This window comes from Perca flavescens, chromosome 10 (genome assembly GCF_004354835.1).
Source record: "Perca flavescens isolate YP-PL-M2 chromosome 10, PFLA_1.0, whole genome shotgun sequence".
In the NCBI taxonomy this organism is placed as follows: Eukaryota; Metazoa; Chordata; class Actinopteri; order Perciformes; family Percidae; genus Perca; species Perca flavescens.
This window is the reverse complement of record NC_041340.1, coordinates 32,160,565-32,175,264: the sequence shown is the minus strand read 5'-3', so window position 1 is coordinate 32,175,264 and position 14,700 is coordinate 32,160,565. Positions and strand designations below refer to the sequence as shown.

The 14,700-nt window shown below is 41.6% G+C and overlaps 1 protein-coding gene across 3 annotated transcripts in view; it reads left to right on the top strand.

Annotated features, from left to right (window-relative positions):
* Positions 1 to 14,700, top strand: part of st3gal5 (ST3 beta-galactoside alpha-2,3-sialyltransferase 5) — a 66,992-nt gene that overhangs the window by 9,839 nt on the left and 42,453 nt on the right. The window contains exons 1-2 of one of the 3 annotated variants that reach the window (XM_028589119.1): positions 13,640 to 13,709; positions 13,940 to 14,024. The exons of 1 other annotated variant lie outside the window; for it this stretch is intronic. The gene's annotated coding sequence lies outside the window, so the exon portion shown is untranslated. Of the gene's footprint in view, positions 1 to 13,639; positions 13,710 to 13,939; positions 14,025 to 14,700 lie in introns of those variants that run through there. One more of the 3 variants, XM_028589118.1, reaches the window with a different exon arrangement.

The window sequence follows — 14,700 nt, the reverse complement described above, 5'->3', positions numbered from 1 at the left end:
ACTGCCCTCACAGGAGTTGAGGATGCCTGTGGTCCCTCTAAACTTTGCTGCACATAGTCATGATCACCAACATTCACTATGTGCTCTGGAGGGCCATTAAACTGGTAATCTGCTGTTGAATTCAGTGAGGGAGGAGTAAGGTTCAAAACTTCAGTAAGCACCCTTTTCTTCTCTCTGTACTGCCTCTGATACTACTTCCACTTTTCCCTCATCTGCACTTGTTTTTCCCTGGGCAGATCTGCGACTGGGATGTTTGTGATCTTTCCCTGTCTCTTTGTCCTTTGATAGCTAAGAGTAAAGAAGAGCAATACAACGGTTAGTCTTATGTCCAGAGCCTAGCACTAGTGTGTGTGGGGTGGGGGGGTGTAGTTTACCTTTGCCTTCTTTTAGCAAGATAATTTGCCCTTGCAGCAGGATCCGCATTAACCCGCGCTCTGTGGCGAGCCACTTTTACTTTACTTGTAAGAGGCATCTATTAGTAGAAGAAGAGAGAGTTTGTTGTTTGCGACAATGTTCATAATAACACTTCACGTTAGCATGTATTAATTAGTAATGCTTATCAAAATAAACAATGGATGTATTTAAACAACCAAGGAGCTGTAATCATTATGTCGTGCTACTAGCTAGAGGTAGAGAGTGCTAGCTAGCGCTAGCTAGCACTCCTCTACAGGAGACCGATGGATGTGCCAGTGCGATTTGCAAAAATCCACAGCTCCCTGTTCAGATCCACCAATCAAGACCAGGGGCGGTGTCTAACTGTGTGTCAATCACTGCTCAGACACAAACATTTCATAGTGTCCTCCCCTCCCCCGCACATGAGCTGCAGATAGGTTTCCTCCCCTTCCCCCCTATTCACACACGCTCCGTTGTCGGGGGAGGGGCTTAGGAGACTGTTTCGGGCTTTAGCAGAAAGGCGGGAGGGACTGAGAAGTTGTTGATGTTCAAATTTGTTGGCTAAGCTAAAACTTTTTTTTAAACACTAAGGCTTTACACTATAATGATATAGCCTAGCCTAGCTAAAAAAAGCTAGCTTGATAAAGTTGTGGATAAATTAACTAAACTTTTAAAAAATACAAACAATAAACACATGAAAATATGTCTAAATAGTAATTAACCTCATATATCAACTTGAACCAGTAACTTAACTAGTTATATTTGAAAAGATTGGCCAAACATTGAGAGGCTTGTAGTAGGAGTCAAATGGTGTAACCGGTTACACCATTTGACATTTCAATGTAAAATCAAATTTGACAGGCATTATTATGGACACATAAATCAGCAAATGGCCTTGGTGTGAAGAAATCAAACATCATTTTTAGACTAAATACACATTTTTATTCAAAAGAATGTTTTTCAATGTTTTACTTGGGTCATACCATTTGACATATTAACCAAAGATATCTGGACTTACCCTAAAAATGTCTTATTAACTTATATTTATCAGAGAGTTACTAACCTTGTGATGCAGCAGTTATGCTCATCAGGGGTCCTTTCCTCTGATGTCATTTCCTGTCATGTGGTCTTCTTGCTGATTTTGACAAAATGGCACCTTGAATGGTGGTTACACCACCTGACATTTCAGGAAGCTAGCATGACTGACAGTATTCCCTAAATTATTAAAATAAATATAAATATAATTTTTAATTATATTTTAAATATGTATAATAACCTTTAATTTAGGTTAATGCCTAATTAGTTTCTGGGATCTTTTATTAAGACATTTGCCCTTTTTAAGCAAGCTAAACATTTTGGTACAAAGTTTTGACGGTTACACCACTTAGACATTTTTGCCATTAATCACCAATTATTCTCTTAAAATTGATTAAAACCAAACTCTTTAAAATATGGCCTCTAAAAAAGAACATTTTTAAGTAATTTGTTTGTTTTTGTTTTAAATTGAATGTATTTAAATTGACTTTAACCTTATAGACACAAAAAAGTGGGCGTCACGTCATTGACCCTTAACCGTAATCTCCGCCGAAATTATTTCGCATAACTGAACAGTGTTTCCTCTAGGATTTTTTTTAGCAGTGGGGGCAGATCTGTCGGAAACCCCCCCTTCATTTTACAAGAAATTCTTCATAGGGACCAAAACCAAAACCCAAAGTAGCCTATAGTATGAAACCATTCATAACAGGGCTCCACACTAACTTTTTGCCTTGGTTGCACTGGTGCGCCTAACTTTTTTTATTTAGGTGCACCAGCACAAAATTTAGGTGCACCCAAATTTTTCCTCGCATCGCCGTAACGCTGAATGGCGATACACAATATATAGCACTATATTAGTGGGCTAAATGTTAAGTTTTAAGTCAAAGCCACTTTTCACAAGCTCTTTTATTAAAACAGATTGTGATTAAAATAAAATGCAAAGACAGGGTTTCCTTTACCAGTTTGAAAATATACAGCTGCAACACATGTAAATGAAAGTTATCTAAAATAAATAGTCTAGGACCGTGGTTCTCAACCGGTGGGGCCCGCCCCCCTGGGGGGGCGCGGACACTCTCCCGGGGGGGCGCGAGTACGCTACAGGATGGGAGAAAAAAAAAAATTTCCCCCATGTTGAAATGCAAGTGGTTGGACTGTAACACACAAACAAATCATCCTCTTGGCAATTTTTTTTGTCAAAAACTAATCTAGCGACTTTTGTGGTGTTTGGAGACTCGAAAGCACGTATCACTCTGCAGCTACTGTGCTCAACGAGCAGCGGGTGTTGCCGCGAGCCCCTCCCCCATCCAAAAGCACTCACAGGCGGTCAGTCTCTCAGTAGCCTCGCGCACCAGTCCCAGCCTGCAGTCGGACCAGAGAGGAGACACACACCACTCCTCATATAACCTTCACACAAAAACTTGACCTATGGCATGGCCGCTTGCAGACTTTATTTTATTTATTTAAATCGGCGTCTGAGCACCTGTCAGCAATGAGAGAACAGCCACTGACCAAGTGGGAGTGAGAACGGGTCAAATTAATTTCCTTGTTTCTGTTATAAAGACAATTGTGTGTGTGACTCGAACATCTCACATTTACCAACAAAACGTACAGCGAAAGACCGCGCAAAACATTTCAGACTCTACTGCCAACGTGTGTACATTTTAACGTCAATGTACGCTGTAACGATTTTTCATTATATAGTCACTGAAGCGGCTGCTGTTTGGTTGTTCAGTACTGTCTGCTCTCTGCAGCGGGCGGGGCTGCTGCTCCATTTCCCCGCGACTGACGCACGCGCACGCACACACACACACACACACACACACACACACAATCACACACGGTGGATGCAGGAAAAAACGCAGATGACCTAAATTGAGGACAGCTATGCTCGTTATTGTAAGTGCAATGATAAGTTAAAGTCCAATAATTACTTTATCAAACCGTATGAATGAATGTGTGTGTGTGTGTGTGTGTATATGTGTGTTTGTGTGTGTGGCCAGGATAGGACATTAACTAACAATGTGATCAACAAGCCACTGACAGTGACAGATATGTTCATATTTGATTCATTCAATAAATTATTTTTTGTCTTAAATCCACCAGCCATTTTCCCATTATACCAACATTTGCAGCATCCTGAATTAATTAATAGTACTAATTATTATTCTCCCCAAAACAAGTTTCCTTTTTATTTTTAAAGAACTATAAAAAAAAATTTCAACTTTTTTTGCACCTTTCACTATCTTCTGCAACTTCATTGCAACACACATACAAAAGACACCACAACTTTTATCGCAATTTTTACAAAAGCTCCCGTGAAATCTGGCCTTTTGGGCCGCAACAATCTCAAAAAAGGCTGTGAAATCCTGGAAGGACTGCCCTTGTGTGTTTTTCTATGTGTTATGGTCAACATTCACCAGTGTTTTTTTGTTGTTTATCCTGTCCTATTCATGGTAGCCTACTATATATATATATATATATATTAGGGGTGGGGGAAAAAATCGATACAGCATAGTATCGCGATATTTCCCGTGGCAATACTGTATCGATACACAGACGCCAAGTATCGATCTTTTATTATTTAAATTGCACATGAGAATTTAACTTTTTGGTAGTAGAATAATAAAATCAATTGCTTATTCAGTCCACCAGATGGCGCTGTTTGTTTTCTGGTGAGGTCAGCGGGGTGACTGTCAGCGTGCAGGAGGATGTAGATAAAATAAACATGGCAGCGTCAGAGAAAGAAATCAGAAATGCACCATCTGCGTTTAAATCAAGTGTTTGGACTTTTTTCGGATTTTTTAACAAGGAAGGGACAACTGAGATGGATATGAGACATGGGATTTGCAAGGAGTGTCGTATGCAAATAAAATACTCAGGGAATACCACAAACATGAGGGCTCATCTCACACGCCACCATCCAGAGTTAGCGTTGGCCGAGGACGGTAAAGCTAATGCTAAACCAGCTCCGCCGAAAAACCAACCAACACTGGACACACTTAGCTTGACAAAGCTACCTCCCAATTCAGAGCGAGCTAAGAAAATAACTCAAGCTATCGCCTACTTCATGTGCAAAGACCTGCGTCCATACAACGTTGTGGAAAATGAGGGATTTTGTCACTTGCTAAAAACACTGGAACCAAGGTACGTGACTCCGTCGCGCCGTTTTTTCACAGATACAGCCGTACCCAAGCTCTACAGAGAAGTTAAGCTTAAAGTTAAGGAAAGTTTGAAACCAGCAGAACGTGTTGCATTGACTTGTGATGCATGGACGTCACGGGCAGTGGAGTCCTATGTGACTATTACAGCTCATTATCTCACAGAAGACTGGCAACTGCTGTCTCACGTTCTCCAAACTAGAGCAGTACACGAAAGTCACACCGGGGCAAACATCGCTAACCTTCTGCAAAATGCAGCACGGGAATGGGGGATTGCAGACAAAAACCTGGTGGTTGTCACCGACAACGCTTCTAACATGGCCGTTGCCGTTCAGTTAGCGGGACACCTCCATGTGAAGTGTTTCGCACACACGCTGAATCTGGCGTCGCAGCGCGCGTTAAATCTGCCAGCAGTGGCCAGGCTCATGGGGAGAGTACGGCGAATAACCAGCTTTTTCAACAGAAGCACGGTGGCAAACCACGCTTTGGAGAAAAAACAGATGATGTTACAGCTCCCGACCCATAAACTGAAGACTGATGTCAGCACGAGATGGAACAGTGCTTATGAAATGCTACTGCGGTTTCTTGAACAGCAGCCTGCCGTTTGTGCAGCGCTGTTGTCTCCCGAAGTAAGAAAGAGTAGCACAGATGTCTTCACATTGAATGAGTCTGATATTGGGAACGCTGAAGAAATTGTGCGAGCATTGAAGTCGATGCAAGTGGCGACCACCGTGATGTCTGAGGAAAAGAATCCTACTCTCTCACTCGTCGCACCGCTGCTTTCGCAGTTGTTACATGACACACAGGACAACATTGGTGACACAGGCGCTAATCAGAGACGTCAAAAAAGCATCAGTCAAGATCTTAACAAGAGATATGCCAGTGCAGCAGAGAAGAACACCCTCTACACAGCATCATCCCTGGACCCCCGGTTTAAAACCCTGCCATTCCTGTCCCCAGAGGAGAGACAGGAAACCTTTGCCAGAGTGGTTGCCGAGGCAGTAACCCTTCAGGTAATCAAACATTTAAATAATAATTAACCCACATGTCACTCTCTACTAATATTGTAGTCATATTAGTAAAGATTAAAAAAATAAAGACAAACTATAAATTACCAAATATAAACAACATTTTCTGCATATTAATTAAAGATACAGTACATATTTATTCTCTCCTACTGTGTGTGTGTGTGTGTGTGTGTGTGTGTGTGTGTGTGTGTGTGTGTGTGTGTGTGTGATTTTACAGGAAGAAATTAGGCAGCAGATCATCTCTGAGCCAGAAGTCCAGGAGCACCAGGAGGAACCTGGCTATACTGAAGAGGAACCTGGACCAGCCAAAATGAGGAAGTCATGTGGGCTAACAGACTTACTTGGTCAGACTTATGGTGATGTTGGAGCCCCAACAAAATCATTAACTGCCATAGCTGAGGAGGAAGTGAAAAGATACCAGGAGGTCACACCACTGTCACTCACAGAAGAGCCTCTAAGCTGGTGGAAATCACATGAGCGAGTCTATCCTTTCCTGGCCAAGCTGGCAAAAAGATACCTTTGTATCCCAGGTACTAGCGTCTCAGCCGAAAGGGTCTTCTCGACGGCTGGAGACATTGTCACAGCACAAAGGAGCACTCTGAGCTCAGAGCATGTTGATCAGCTCCTCTTTCTGAGCAAGAATGCTGACATTCCTTCACTGTCCAAATGTTTTTGAACTTTTTTTAGTACCAAGGTTGGCAGCAAACAGTAGCCCATTTTGTTTACTTAAAGAGTACATGTTGCAATTTATTTAATTTTAACATTTTATTTGAATGTAAGGCTACATGTTTTATTTTATTTAAATTTAACAGTTATTGCCTTTCCCTAGGGGCTGAAGGGCCTGCACAACTTTTTTTGTACAAGTTTCATTGTAAAAAATACCTGTAGTAGCACAAAAATAAAATAAATACATTTTGGTACCTCTGGTGATTCCCACCCCTAATATATATATATATATATATATATATATATATATATATATACACATATATATATACACATATATATATATACACACATATACACATATATACATATATACACACATATACACATATATACATATATATATATATATATATATATATATATATATATATATTAGGGGTGGGAATCACCAGAGGTACCACGATACGATATTATCACGATACTTAGGTCACGATACGATATTATTGCGATTTTAAACATATTGCGATATTCTGCAATATATTGCAATTTATTACCTTTTTTCCAACTTCATTATTATGTCCCCAAAGGAAAACTTTGTCAACATCTGTTTGTTCATCTCACATGAATTTTATTGCTGTAAAATGGGACTGTCAAGCTGACTGACTAACCAGCACTTTAATGAATATGTTATAAATGTTGTATACAACTGGCAAACTGAACTGTTTGCATTTTTAATTAAGGTGGACTAGACTGTAATACAAACAGGTATGCACTGCTGTGCTACTACAGGTATTTTTTACAATGAAACTTGTACAAAAAAAGTTGTGCAGGCCCTTCAGCCCCTAGGGAAAGGCAATAACTGTTAAATTTAAATAAAATAAAACATGTAGCCTTACATTCAAATAAAATGTTAAAATTAAATAAATTGCAACATGTACTCTTTAAGTAAACAAAATGGGCTACTGTTTGCTGCCAACCTTGGTACTAAAAAAAGTTCAAAAACATTTGGACAGTGAAGGAATGTCAGCATTCTTGCTCAGAAAGAGGAGCTGATCAACATGCTCTGAGCTCAGAGTGCTCCTTTGTGCTGTGACAATGTCTCCAGCCGTCGAGAAGACCCTTTCGGCTGAGACGCTAGTACCTGGGATACAAAGGTATCTTTTTGCCAGCTTGGCCAGGAAAGGATAGACTCGCTCATGTGATTTCCACCAGCTTAGAGGCTCTTCTGTGAGTGACAGTGGTGTGACCTCCTGGTATCTTTTCACTTCCTCCTCAGCTATGGCAGTTAATGATTTTGTTGGGGCTCCAACATCACCATAAGTCTGACCAAGTAAGTCTGTTAGCCCACATGACTTCCTCATTTTGGCTGGTCCAGGTTCCTCTTCAGTATAGCCAGGTTCCTCCTGGTGCTCCTGGACTTCTGGCTCAGAGATGATCTGCTGCCTAATTTCTTCCTGTAAAATTCACACACACACACACACACACACACACACACACACACACACACACACACACAGTAGGAGAGAATAAATATGTACTGTATCTTTAATTAAGTATGCAGAAAATGTTGTTTATATTTGGTAATTTATAGTTTGTCTTTATTTTTTTAATCTTTACTAATATGACTACAATATTAGTAGAGAGTGACATGTGGGTTAATTATTATTTAAATGTTTGATTACCTGAAGGGTTACTGCCTCGGCAACCACTCTGGCAAAGGTTTCCTGTCTCTCCTCTGGGGACAGGAATGGCAGGGTTTTAAACCGGGGGTCCAGGGATGATGCTGTGTAGAGGGTGTTCTTCTCTGCTGCACTGGCATATCTCTTGTTAAGATCTTGACTGATGCTTTTTTTGACGTCTCTGATTAGCGCTGTGTCACCAATGTTGTCCTGTGTGTCATGTAACAACTGTGCGAGCAGCGGTGCGACGAGTGAGAGAGTAGGATTCTTTTCCTCAGACATCACGGTGGTCGCCACTTGCATCGACTTCAATGCTCGCACAATTTCTTCAGCGTTCCCAATATCAGACTCATTCAATGTGAAGACATCTGTGCTACTCTTTCTTACTTCGGGAGACAACAGCGCTGCACAAACGGCAGGCTGCTGTTCAAGAAACCGCAGTAGCATTTCATAAGCACTGTTCCATCTCGTGCTGACATCAGTCTTCAGTTTATGGGTCGGGAGCTGTAACATCATCTGTTTTTCTCCAAAGCGTGGTTTGCCACCGTGCTTCTGTTGAAAAAGCTGGTTATTCGCCGCATTCTCCCCATGAGCCTGGCCACTGCTGGCAGATTTAACGCGCTGCGACGCCAGATTCAGCGTGTGTGCGAAACACTTCACATGGAGGTGTCCCGCTAACTGAACGGCAACGGCCATGTTAGAAGCGTTGTCGGTGACAACCACCAGGTTTTTGTCTGCAATCCCCCATTCCCGTGCTGCATTTTGCAGAAGGTTAGCGATGTTTGCCCCGGTGTGACTTTCGTGTACTGCTCTAGTTTGGAGAACGTGAGACAGCAGTTGCCAGTCTTCTGTGAGATAATGAGCTGTAATAGTCACATAGGACTCCACTGCCCGTGACGTCCATGCATCACAAGTCAATGCAACACGCTCTGCTGGTTTCAAACTTTCCTTAACTTTAAGCTTAACTTCTCTGTAGAGCTTGGGCACGGCTGTATCTGTGAAAAAAAGCGACGGAGTCACGTGCACCTTTGGTTCCAGTGTTTTTAGCAAGTGACAAAATCCCTCATTTTCCACAACGCTGTATGGACGCAGGTCTTTGCACATGAAGTAGGCGATAGCTTGAGTTATTTTCTTAGCTCGCTCTGAATTGGGAGGTAGCTTTGTCAAGCTAAGTGTGTCCAGTGTTGGTTGGTTTTTCATGGAGCTGGTTTAGCATTAGCTTTACCGCCCTCGGCCAACGCTAACTCTGGATGGTGGCGTGTGAGATGAGCCCTCATGTTTGTGGTATTCCCTGAGTATTTTATTTGCATACGACACTCCTTGCAAATCCCATGTCTCATATCCATCTCAGTTGTCCCTTCCTTGTTAAAAAATCCGAAAAAAGTCCAAACACTTGATTTAAACGCAGATGGTGCATTTCTGATTTCTTTCTCTGACGCTGCCATGTTTATTTTATCTACATCCTCCTGCACGCTGACAGTCACCCCGCTGACCTCACCAGAAAACAAACAGCGCCATCTGGTGGACTGAATAAGCAATTGATTTTATTATTCTACTACCAAAAAGTTAAATTCTCATGTGCAATTTAAATAATAAAAGATCGATACTTGGCGTCTGTGTATCGATACAGTATTGCCACGGGAAATATCGCGATACTATGCTGTATCGATTTTTTCCCCCACCCCTAATATATATATATGTATGTATGTATGTATGTATGTATGTATGTATGTATGTGTGTATATATATATATATATATATATATATATATATATATATATATATATATATATATATATATATAAAAAGGTCCTGCATAAGCTTTCAACAACAATAACAGAGAAAGAGGACGCCCGGATAGCTCAGTTGGTAAATATAGAGGTTTGACTCCGACCTGCGGCCCTTTCCTACATGTCACTCCCCCCCTCTCTCTCTCCCCTTTCATGTCTTCAGCTCAAAATAAAGGCCGAAATCTTTAGAAAGAAAAAAAAAACGACTGAAAGACCGAGGGAGTGCGATGGACTGAAGCATATGCTAGGCTACTCAGAGAGTGACGGCTGACTCATTAGCGCCGTTACACCCGTCTTGTGTGAAATGTCTGTTTCGTCACTGCGCTGCATTTTTATGAACTATGATCCAGCAGGCTCCGTCTTACATGCTATTACTCAACCAACTGAAGTTAGTTGCATTTAATAACTTCTAATGTGTTTTTCGCCGTGGCGGCCGCAGTAACAGAGAGTTACCAGAAACACTGGTACCAATACAGGTTTCCCTCTCATACTTAACAATATACAGCTGTGTTAATAACAATTAAAACTGTAGACAAATGTCGGGAGTTTGGACCGGCGGCGCTGTGTCTCTCCATGTTGCCGGTGAGCCGGCCGTGTGTGAGTGAATGGGGGCGGGGCTGTGCGGAGGAGAGATCCAAACACAGGCCCGGCTTTCCAGAAGGAATGGGTCATGTAACGCAACATTAAACCATATCGATATAAACGACATGGCTTCCTTAGTTGAGAAGCAGCGGTTGCGAGGACGTTAGGTGCACCGGTGCGACCTAGGAAAAATCTTAGTCGCACCCTTTCAAATTTTGGTCGCATTTGCTCCAAGGCTCGGCTATAGGGGAATTCAGAAGGAGGTGGCCCATTAATGCTGAGTAGCATACATGCTGCTAGATTGTCCCCTGTGGCCTGTTCCTTAACACTAGAACGGCCAGGATGGTCATTTTGATCATTTTGATTAATAACTTTGCTAAATAAAAAATATACAATCCTGCTGGTACCTGACTTTTCCTAAAAGAGTCTGTATTTTCATTTAAAATTGTTTTTAGGCTATATACATTACACAAAAGGCAAAGAAAATACAATCACTTTAAACTATTTTGGCCATACATGGTCCGCTCGGATTTTCGCGGTTTTGTTTTTAATCTTTTGCGTGGTTGAAGATGCATCTTAGTTGCTTAGTAATAATCATAGTCTCTGTCAGAGAAACATAACTAGCGGCCTCGAGTAACAAGTGTGGGCATCACCGATGGGCCGAAGGTAAAGCCAGAGTCGGTAACGTAGGCTACGGCGTGGATGGACTCTGTTCTGAATCAGAAGAAAAGCACCGCACGCTCACTCTGTAAAAGGTGCGGTACACGTAGATGGCCGGTAGATGCCTAGGTGTTCATATAACTTTATACATGCTACTGGCTGGAATCATTGCACACATCCTCTCTAAGGAGTGCACCAACTGTAAAATGTCCCGGAGGAAGTTCATGCAGCAACTGGCAGAGGAGCTGAGAGCGGAGTTTATGGAGAAAAAAAGGGAAGCGGCGCACGGTCTGAACAGCGCTGCGCACCTCAGCAGACACCAGTTATTTGGCTGTGAATTATGTTGAATGAATTTCCCCTAATATGTTTCGGGACATGAATGTATGAAATAATCACGGTTTAGCCTACTATGCCATGATATGATATCAAGGGCGTTGTATTGAATCAACAGTCACGTGCAATTTAGCTAGCAGGTGAAGGTGAAACTAAATTGTGCAAGAACTATAGACTAATACAGGCTTAAATGAACTGACAACATAAGTTAGGCTATACGACTTACAGTTCTCAAGGATGCACACATGCCATCTCAACCGGGTCCTCCGGACAGCCTGTCTCTTTTTTCTTTCTCCCTTATCTCAAAGTGGCACGCGTGCCCACTCGAGTTGTAAAGCGTGTGTCCGCGCTATTCTCCTACTCTCTAACAATCACGGCTGATAGACGGCTTTTTGTACAGTTCTGTAACCGTGGCGGGAGAAATCTAACTGTGGCGGACCGCCACTTGCCAATCAACATAGAGGAAACACTGCTGAACCACAAACTACCACTGACCTGACGGAGCACCATGGAGCACTGTCAGGTGTTGAGACCCGGTGTTGAAGAACTCTGTTGCAGCTCAACACATCTACTAAAAGCCGCTGATACGACCGAGCTGTGATGGAGGTCTGTAGCGGCTTAAACAACTAGCAATTGCCGCTTTATAGCATGGAGCTCCACTTCAATGTTTTTTTTTTTTTTACCGCTAGTTATTACGAAGGAGCTTGCTATAGGTATGCTACACTCATGAGACCATGGCATGTTAATGTACGTTACTCAGCAACAGGTGAAAATAGGGGCAAGGTTGCGCGACTCAAGTCAAAATGAATTGAACTTTTACTGAGGACCGAGAAGTGAATTACCTGTATGTGTGAAAACAGCTTTATCTCACACATCTGTTGAGTTGTTGTTGTATAGCATAATTATATAATTTGTTGAATATATAGCATAATATCATTTTGTCATTCTTTTACAGAGGGCGCACCCCCCCAATACAATGGTAGGGAAAACACTCAAATCAATTTGCATAAAATTGGCATGAATAATCATAATGGTATACATGCCCCGTGTGTGTCTGTGTGTGTGTGTGATCTTGTCATTTATTTGTCATCTGCAGATTGATTTTAAGTAGGGGGAGAATAATCGATTTAAATCATGAATCAGATTTTTTTGGGGGGTTTTTTGAGGACATATCGCCCAGCCCTACTTCCTACTAACACAGTGTATGTCCGGCAAACCCACAGCTGACAACCATGCAGCTAGACTAATTGATGTGGTGGAGACTTGGGGAATGGGAAAGTTGCTGCATGTGTCAACAACAATGTACGCAACATTGTGGCTGCTAACTCTCCCAGACGGGTGGACTTGGACTTAGTCGGCTGATTGTTAACGGTTAATAAGCGGTTAACACGGGCGGGCTATCGGTCAGGAAAAAAAATCAAAATATGCATCCCTATTAGGATAAATAGATGTAATATTTTACTCGAACATAAAGTCCTGTGGGATTGAACGTGTTGTTTGGCCCTGAATCCCAAGTAGTTGCGTGAAGTCACTACCTTATTAAGTCAAAAAGCAAAAGGCTATGAATCTGAACAAATTTAGGTATTGCCCTTCTCCAGCTGACCATCCCAAAAATGCACCAGAATACAGGAAATCACATTTACTCACGGTTTGCAACCACTTTTGCAAAAATAGAGTAGGGGGGAAGGGTCCTTATGCATCTGTGCCCAGAACAATAGTTCATAATCTGTCACTGTATTAATACATTACCTGACTGTATTCACTTATAATGTAACATTATAGCGTGACATTTGTGTCAATAATCGTCAAGCACAGGTGACTCCGCGTGCTGCTTAGGGCCCCCAAAAGGCTCGGGCCGGCGCTGCTTAGTGGGCAGCCTTGAAGACATCCTCTCTCTAGCTTGATGGATTGAGTTAAGTGGCCATTGATTCTTATCCTAGCAATGGGCTTTGAATAGAGTGATCTAATACACTGAACATATTTTTCATTAAAGCCAAAACGTTGCAGTACTAGGTAAAGGTAGCCCCATCCAACTGAATCAAATGCGTTCTCTGCATCTAAACTGATCAGTGTTGCACTAATATTTCCCTTGATCACATAGTCTACCACGTGGAGTGTTCGTCTAATATTTTCCTGTGTTTGTCTTTCCCGGACAAACCCTGTTTGGTCTGGGTCTATCATTTCAAAGACAATGTTTTCTATACTTTTGGCCATAATTGAGGCAAATAACTTATAATCCATATTCAAAATGGATATTGGCCTATATGAACTGCATTCTCCCTTGTCCTTGCCTTCCTTAGGAATAATTGATATTACTGCCTCGCTCCAAGATTGGGGCGTCTGGCCTTCCTTAAGGGTGTGGTTAAAGCATCTGCGGATAAGGTATCTACATATCTAATGGACTGTGATTAAAAAATACCTCTCAAATCGGTTATGTGGAAATGAAAATACATCTATAGTCGGGACTCAATCATCTCCCGACATAAACTCTCTATGAATTAATACAGCTTTTTCATCAACCTGATCGTCGAAACAAAGGACATGACATGTTTGAGAAAAAAACGTTTTATAATCTGCCTAACATAAACCAATGCGTTTTTTTATTTATACAGATAACAAACTGCATTAAAAAGCGCCTGATACAGACTGAATGACTGACTGAGGAAATGAGTGAGAAGAAAACCTGCTCCCGACCAGGTTAGGTTCACAGGCTCAGTTACCATAGTAACTGACTCTGAGGTAAAGTTACCTCTTTTTCTGAAACAGAAAACCCAGAGTTTCCCTCATCTCAGGGTTAACAAACTCAAGAGTTTTCACTAAACCTGCTTTCTGGAACGGACCCCTGTTGTATTTAGTCCCTGTGTCTTCTGTGTCTGTTGTTGGTGGATCGTCATTTGTTTTTCGTCGTCAGTCTTTGGTGTAGAGTTCTGTTCTGTTTGCTGCTGTGTTTTTGTGCTCCTGGATTTTTACCCATTTCTTCCTTGTTCCTTTGTTTCTGGATTTCCTCACCTGCCCTGCTTACAAGTTTGTAAGTCTCCTTGTGTTTCATTCAATTTCTATTATTTCAAACTGCTGCACTCTCCTCGCCTTCCTGCATTTGGGTCCAAGCCTACATCCCTGACAATTTTATGTCCCTTAGCTGTACTTGAGTATTTTTCATTGTATGCTGCTTCTTTCTGTCGTCCACTGTCTTGGAAATCTGCTTCTGTTGATCCAAACTAGTCAATTAAGATTAAGATGAAATTAATCACCAACTATTATGATAACATGTAATCGGTTTGAGTCGTTCTTTATGGAGAAAATAAATCTAAAATTCTCTGATTGCAGCTCATTAAATGTGAATACTTTCTGTTTTCTTAAACTGAATATCTTT